A 7,436-nucleotide genomic window follows, 5' to 3' on the forward strand; every position below is an offset into this window, starting at 1 on the left:
CATCATCATCATCGTTTAACGTCCGCTTTCCATGCTAGCATGGGTTGTGTGTGTGTATTTTGTACGAAACGTACGTACTGCTATAACCTATTGAATTTTCGTGCGGGTGGCACGTAAAAACACCCACTACACTCTCAGAGTGCCTGGCGCGTGTAAAGACATTCGAGTGAGATCGTTGCCAGTGCCGCTGGACTGGCTTCTGTGCAGGTGACACGTAAAATACACCATTTTGAGCATGGCCGTTGCTTATTCTAGCAGCTACACTTTCAGCACAACCTCCCCCACTACTAACTTGGTCACCCAGATAGCGGAAGCTATCAACTAAGTCTAGTTTTTCTCCCTGGAATGTGGCCAGAGTTGTTTTCTGCACATTTTCAGTGTTTATTGCTCCTGAACATCTGCTCCCTAACTTGCCAATGATCAGATGCTGGGACATCATGTGGTCTCCACTTCCTCATTAAAACACCATCATGAAGATAAAACCATATTGGCAACTTCTCTGCTTCTTTCTCTGAGAAAGCTCTCGCATAAAGCTTGCTTAAACTGCAATCCTCTTTCTGCTTAAGGATTAAAGTTTTCTTGTCTGCTTTGAATTCAGCTTCACTAGGATACGTAGGCTCCTCACTTCCAGAATTCAGATCCACAAGGAAAGTATTAGACAAATCTATGTTATCATCATTAACTGAACTAATATTAGATTTCCCTTTACTGGGATTAACACTAGCCTCACCATAGCCTTGGTCTGGGACCTAGTCACTGCATATTCAGGAAATATTCCTGGATACAATATGTCTAACTTTTCTGTCTCTTGATCAGTCTCAGGTTTTGACTGCACAATAGGAACTGCATAAACTTTATTTCCTGCAATATCATTGCCTAACAAAAGAGCCACACCATCAATAGGTAAAGTAGTAACTAATCCAACTGTAACTAGACCTACTACATATTTACAATCTAAGTGAACTTGATACAAAGGAATTGAATCATATCCTGCAGTAACACCTTTAATTAATACTTCCTTTCCTAAAGATGTCAGCATCATGCTTCAAGAGAGTTTGTTCTGCACCAGTATCTCTAAAAAGTGTAACAGACTTAGGGGTAGACGAACTGTCAGAAGTAGCATCAACACTAGAACTATCCACAACTGAAGTCATAACTAAATCTGTATCAGCAGCATCAGAAACACCCACATCTGGATCCAACTTAATCTTAGACAAAACCCCTGTGTCCGAAAAACACTTAAAACCTTATGGCACAGCTACCTCTACAGAACCTATCACATTTGACAAATCACATCAATTAAAAGCTGCTTCAGGAACAGCTCAATCCCTGGACAAATCTGCTTGAGCTGCCTCCTTAGCCTTTAACTTTCTACAATCAGGAGTCTTACAGTAATGGCAGGATTTAGAAGAAGCACTATACTGAGCCTTCAGCTACTTCTGTTTTCTGAGTAACACCATCTGACTTGATAAACTGTTTTTTATTTTCATTCTTTGGTTGACACTTGCCGTGAATCAATGCATACTCGTCGGCAAGTTTTGCTGCTTCAGCTACAGTATTAACCTGCCTTTCAGCTACAAAAACTCTAATGTCATAGGGAGACTTATTCATGAACTCTTCTATCAACAACAACTCTTCCAACGGACTGAGAGTATCAACTTTTTTAGACCTAAGCCACTTACCCTACATGACTTTTTTTTTCTAGTGAATTTTATGTAAGTGTCAGAGGAATTTTTCCAAGCTTGCCTAAACTTCTGCCAGTACACTTCAGCTACTTTTTCATGACAATCTAATATCTTCTGTTTCACAAAGTCATAATCTTTGCAATCAGCTACACTCATAGCAGAATAGATCTCTAAACTTTTCCCAGTAAGTTGAGTTTGGAGCAGTATTGACCATTTATTTTTAGGCCATTTCAATAACTCAGCTGTTTTATCAAAAGCTCAGAAATAATTATCCAAATCACTATCCTGGAATCTAGGAACAAATTTACTAGCACTAGCAATGTTAAAGCATTTAGATGAAGTAGCAACATCAGCCTCCTCAGACTCGGAATCAATTTGATTCACTTTCAATTATAGCTCTCTGTACCGGCAGCACGTTTTCCTGTTTTATCTAATTTGCAGTCTTAACTTTTCAAGTTCATAAGCCATCATTCTTTCACTAGATGATAATTGAGAGGCAGCTGAGTCAGAGTTTGTCTCATTCCCATTGGCAGACATTTTACTCTCAACAATTAGGGTCTCTTTGACATGCGAAAAAATTACACATTTAAGATTACTTGCAGATACCTCTAAACCAAATTTAGCACTCACCTCTACAAATCTTTGTTTAACTGCTGCAGCTCCCTCAAAGTGATGGTATCATTCTGCAGTAAGGCTGCTGCCATGGTGCACTCCATGATTACCATAGTTTACAATATGGTAAGACACCCATTAAAACAGGTTTACAGATAATATCACAATGGTAATATTTGACAAAAGGCTCTTTAACAATTTACAGAAAAATTTTCCTTTTTTTTTAAAGAAAAAATTGATTGGTGCATACAATTGTTTAAACTCCTGGACAAGCCCCCAATTTGTTACGACCTGGTGGCCATAACCCAAATTCACAGAATCAATGTGGATAGGGTGAATTTAAAACAACACCATACCATGAATTTTTTTGTAAAATATTATTAATAGTCAACATAAAAACAGCTTACATACAAAGAAATATATATACAAACAAATAGCAAATGCTACACCAGCTGTGCAGTCAAAAGTTACAAGGGTAACATATATACACAGTTTAGAAGTTTGGATTCCATATCCCGTTTTTGGTTTCAAAAATAGCATTCCAAAATTTTGGATTTCATAAAATCTGGATTTCTATTTTTGTACCAGTTCGGTTTTTCGAATCTCGGATTTTGACAGTGGATTTCGAACCTTGACTATCAATTCGGTGTCCAACCTTGGGTTTCGAACATTGATATGTCATAAAATCTGTCTTTCAATTTGTTGTTCAACCTTGGATATCGAACCTTGGAATGTAGAAACCTTGGATATCAAACCTTGGAATGTAGAAACCTTGGACCCAGATGAGACACAAAAATTTTCTTAAATTTGACAAAAATTCTGGCGAACTCCTGGAGAATAAAATAAATCTGCAAATGCCTAACACAAAGCACAAAGTGCATAAACTAAACAGGCAATCATAGCTTCCAGAATCCAATTGAACAAAGCTGTCAGAAAAACTGGGTGGGAGGGGGTAAAATTATCTCTATTTATAAAGTTTACCAGGGTGTAGCCAATTTGTCATAGTATCAGTTTTGGCTAATAACTATAGCATCCCCCATTTTAACAATGAACTTCACCCTTACAGTGCAGCATGAAAACCATTTTCCTGTCTACGTCACATTATAACTTATAATTTCCTAACAAGGCACACTCAAAGGCAGGTCTAGTGAGATTGTAGAAATGCTCGAAAGGAGATAGGTTGATGTATGCTGCATACAAGAAGTAAGGTGGAGAGGAGCTTCAGCTAGGGTCCTCATAAGCAAGGCACATAGGTATAAGATCTTCTGGCAAAGTAACATAGATGAAGTAGGGGGTGTAGCCATACTCCTTGTGGAGAAATGGGTGGATAAGGTCATTGAGGTTGTCAGGGTATGTGATAGAGTGCTTAAGCTCAGGCTAGTCCTGCAGAACAGCACAGCTACAATTATCTCTGCCTACGTCCCACAAGCGGGACTACCAAATGATCAGAAGGACCATTTTTATGATACCCTTCTACAGGCTACCTCAAAGACGAGTGGCAATGACCTCATCTTTGTGGCTGTAGATTTTAATGGGCATGTTGGGCGGTTATCTGGTATCTTCACTGGTGTACATGGTGGCCATGGCATTGGTTCCTGGAATGATGAGAAAACTAGGCTACTGGAGTTCTGTGATGCATGTAACTTTTTAATCTGCACCACTAAGTTCAGGAAGCCAGACAGCCACCTGATAACCTATCAATCAGGTGACTTTGCTGCCCAGATTGATTTGATCCTCACCAGACAGTGGGATGCAGGGTTGCTCTTAAATACAAAAACCCTCCCAGGTGAAGAATGCACCCCCCAGCATAGACTAGTCATTAGTGACTTTCGACTCAAGACCAGAAGGATGCCAAGGAGCAGACCAATCCAGAAGAGAAGGATTTGGAAGCTAAAGAACCCTTCACATGGTCGGAGATTTAGGGACTTCCTCATCAAGAAATTTGATGAGAGGGAGGAGGAGCTACAGTCCTTGGACATAGAAGGTAGCTGGAAATTCCTACGAGACAGCTTACTGTGTGACACAGACCAAATCTGTGGATGGTGCAAAGTCCCTTCCAGACGTAGAGTAATGTGGTGGTGGAATAACATGGTAGACAAAGAAACAGGCCTGGAAAGCCTGGAAGGATGGAGGTAGCAGGGAACTGTACTAGATAGTAAAAAGGGAGGCTGGGCAACAGGTATACATAGCCAAGGATGAAGCAGAAAAGAATAAGTTTGCCAATGTCCAGTGACTTGAGGACCAAAAAACTGAAGTATTTCAGATTGCAAGACAGTGTGTGAGAGATAATTGTGATGTCACAGGAGAGAAATGTGTCCGCATGGATGATGGTGCACATGCTTTTAATGATTCAGAAAAGAAAGGCTTGGAGAAGCCATTATGAAAGACTGCTTAACGTGGAAAATGAATGGGAGAAGGAGAGCCTGCCAAATGTTGATCCAGTAGAGGGACCAGCTATCTGAATAAACAGCACCCTTGTAGAAAAAGCAATTAAGGGTATGAAGTGAGGAAAAGCCCCGGCTCATCAGAAATTACTGCTGAGATGCTTAAAACATCTGGTGGTGTGGGCTTTGGCCTAGTTACCCATATTGTAAACCTATTAGTTCACGAAGGAGTCATACCCAATGACTGGCATAGCAGCACCATAGTCAACTGCTACAAGGGTAAAGGTGATGCTTTAGATAGAGATAACTACAGGGGTATCAAACTGCCGGATCAGGTGATGAAGGTCACAGAGAGGGTCATAGCCCAACTAACTAGGGAGAGAGTCTGCTTAGATGAGATGCAGTTTGGTTTTGTGCCAGGTAGAAGCACCACTGATGCTATATTCCTGGTACGGCAACTGCAGGAGAAATACCTAGCCAAAGATAAACCCCTATATTTGGCTTTTGTGGACTTGGAGAAAGCCTTTGACAGGGTCCCCTGATCCCATATCTGGTGGGTGATGCAGAAACTGGTAATTGACAAATGGTTAATAAGGGCTGTACAGGCCCTATACAGAGATGCTGTTAGTAGGGTTAGGATTGGCAATGAGTATAGTGAAGAATTCAGGGTAGAAGTAGGGGTCCACCAAGGATCAGCCCTCAGCCCCCTCTTATTCATCATAGTCCTTCAGGCAATATCAGAATCACTACCAGAACTAGAGAAGAAATTTCAAGTGTGGAAACAAGGTTTAGAATCGAAGGGCTTTAGAGTCAATGTTGCAAAGACCAAAGTTCTAGTAAGTAGGAAGGCAAACACATTACACAGTAGGTGGCCCTGCTCGATCTGTAGAAAAGGTGTAGGTAGAAACTCCATAAGATGTATCCAGTGTAAGCTATGGACACATAAGAGGTGCAGCAACCTCAAAGGAAGATTAACCGGGAAGATAGCTTTCATGTGCAGCAGATGCACAGGGCAACAAACACCACAAATGCTCAGAAAACCATCACGTGCCAAGGGGAGAAACTAGAAGTAGTTGATAGCTTCTGCTACCTAGGTGACCAAGTCTGTAGTGGGAGTGGATGCTCAGAGAGTCTGACTACTAGAATAGGAATAGCCTGGGCAAAATTCAGAAAGCTTCTACCCCTACTGGTGACAAAGGCCTCTCGCTCAGAGTGAAAGGTAGGTTGTATGATGCATGTGTGTGAACCGCTATGCTTCATGGCAAGGAAACATGGGCCATGACTGCTGAAGACATGTGTAGGCTTGAAAAAAATGAAGCTAACATGATCCGCTGGATGTGTAAAATCAGTATGCACACATGACAGAGTGTAAGTGCCCTGAGAGAAATGTTAGCCATAAGAAACATCAGTTTGAGTTGGTATGGTCATGTCCTGTGGATGGACAAGGAGAGCTGTGTGAAGAAGTGCCACTCCCAATCAGTGGAAGGAATCCAGAGTAGAGGAAGACCCAGGAAGACATGGGATGAGGCGGTGAAGCATGACCTTTGAACGTTGGGCCTCATAGAGGCAATGACAAAAAACAGAGTCCTCTGGAAATATACTGTGACTGAGAAGACCTGGCAAATAAAGTGAGTTCACAGCTGTAACCTACACCAAAGTCGCATAAGCAGCCCAATCAAAAGTACCTTGGATTCTAGGGTAACATGCCATCCTTGAAGAGACCTATAGAGTCAAGTACATCAACATCAACATCAATATCAAAATCAAATCAAATCAAATTACAATCAAATGGAAATTGTAGTTGTGACCCCCATATTGGTGGCACACAAAAAGCACCATCCGAACGTGGCCAATGCCAGTGCCACCTTGACTGGCTTCCATTTCGGTGGTATGTAAAAAGCACCATCCGATCGTGGTCGATGCCATCTCCTCACGCCCCTGTGCCGGTGGCACGTAAAAAACACCCACTACACTCTTGAAATGGTTGGCGTTAGGAAGAGCATCCAGCTGTAGAAACACTTCCAGATCAGATTGGGGCCTAGGGTAGCCTCCTGGATTCTCAGACCCCAGTTGAACCGTCCAACCATACCATACATGGAAAACGGACGTTAAATGATGATGATGATAATGATGATATACGTATGTATTATATGAGTACAGCATGTCACCAACAGTAAACAACATGAAATACAAAAACAAATGAGTTCAATATGCAAACAGCGAGAGAAGCAAATGGAAAACAGGATAAGTACCACAAAGAACGACCCTTCATCAATTGCTGGTTGTTTATGTACTCTTCATTTCAAGCATTGAATGACAATATGAATCTTTGAAAACAGTTACTCCCATAAGTACCAAAATAAAATTTGGAATTTATGGAGGGTCCAGTCCTTAGGTTAGTCTTGAAAGAAAAGAAAGAAGATCACATGAGGAAAACAAGGATGGACAATGGTCATATGTGAGCAATGAGAGAGAGAACATGAGAAGAAGGGGAGAGAGAGAGAGAGAGAGAGACAGATAGAAAATAGTGAAGAGGAGAAAAAAGAGAATTAGAGAAAGGATGAAAGAAAACGAGGGGGGAGAAAAACAGTATAGAGTCACATCAAAAAGATTAAGATAAACTTACTTGGAAACGGATGTGTGGCGTTCAATCAAATAATAATATAAATAATATATATATATATATATATATATATATATATATGCGAGTAAAAATAAGTACAAAAAAGGTGGGTTTTTTTGTATGATTGTGTAT

The sequence above is a fragment of the Octopus bimaculoides genome, chromosome 7, assembly GCF_001194135.2.
Source record: "Octopus bimaculoides isolate UCB-OBI-ISO-001 chromosome 7, ASM119413v2, whole genome shotgun sequence".
Classification (NCBI taxonomy): Eukaryota; Metazoa; Mollusca; class Cephalopoda; order Octopoda; family Octopodidae; genus Octopus; species Octopus bimaculoides.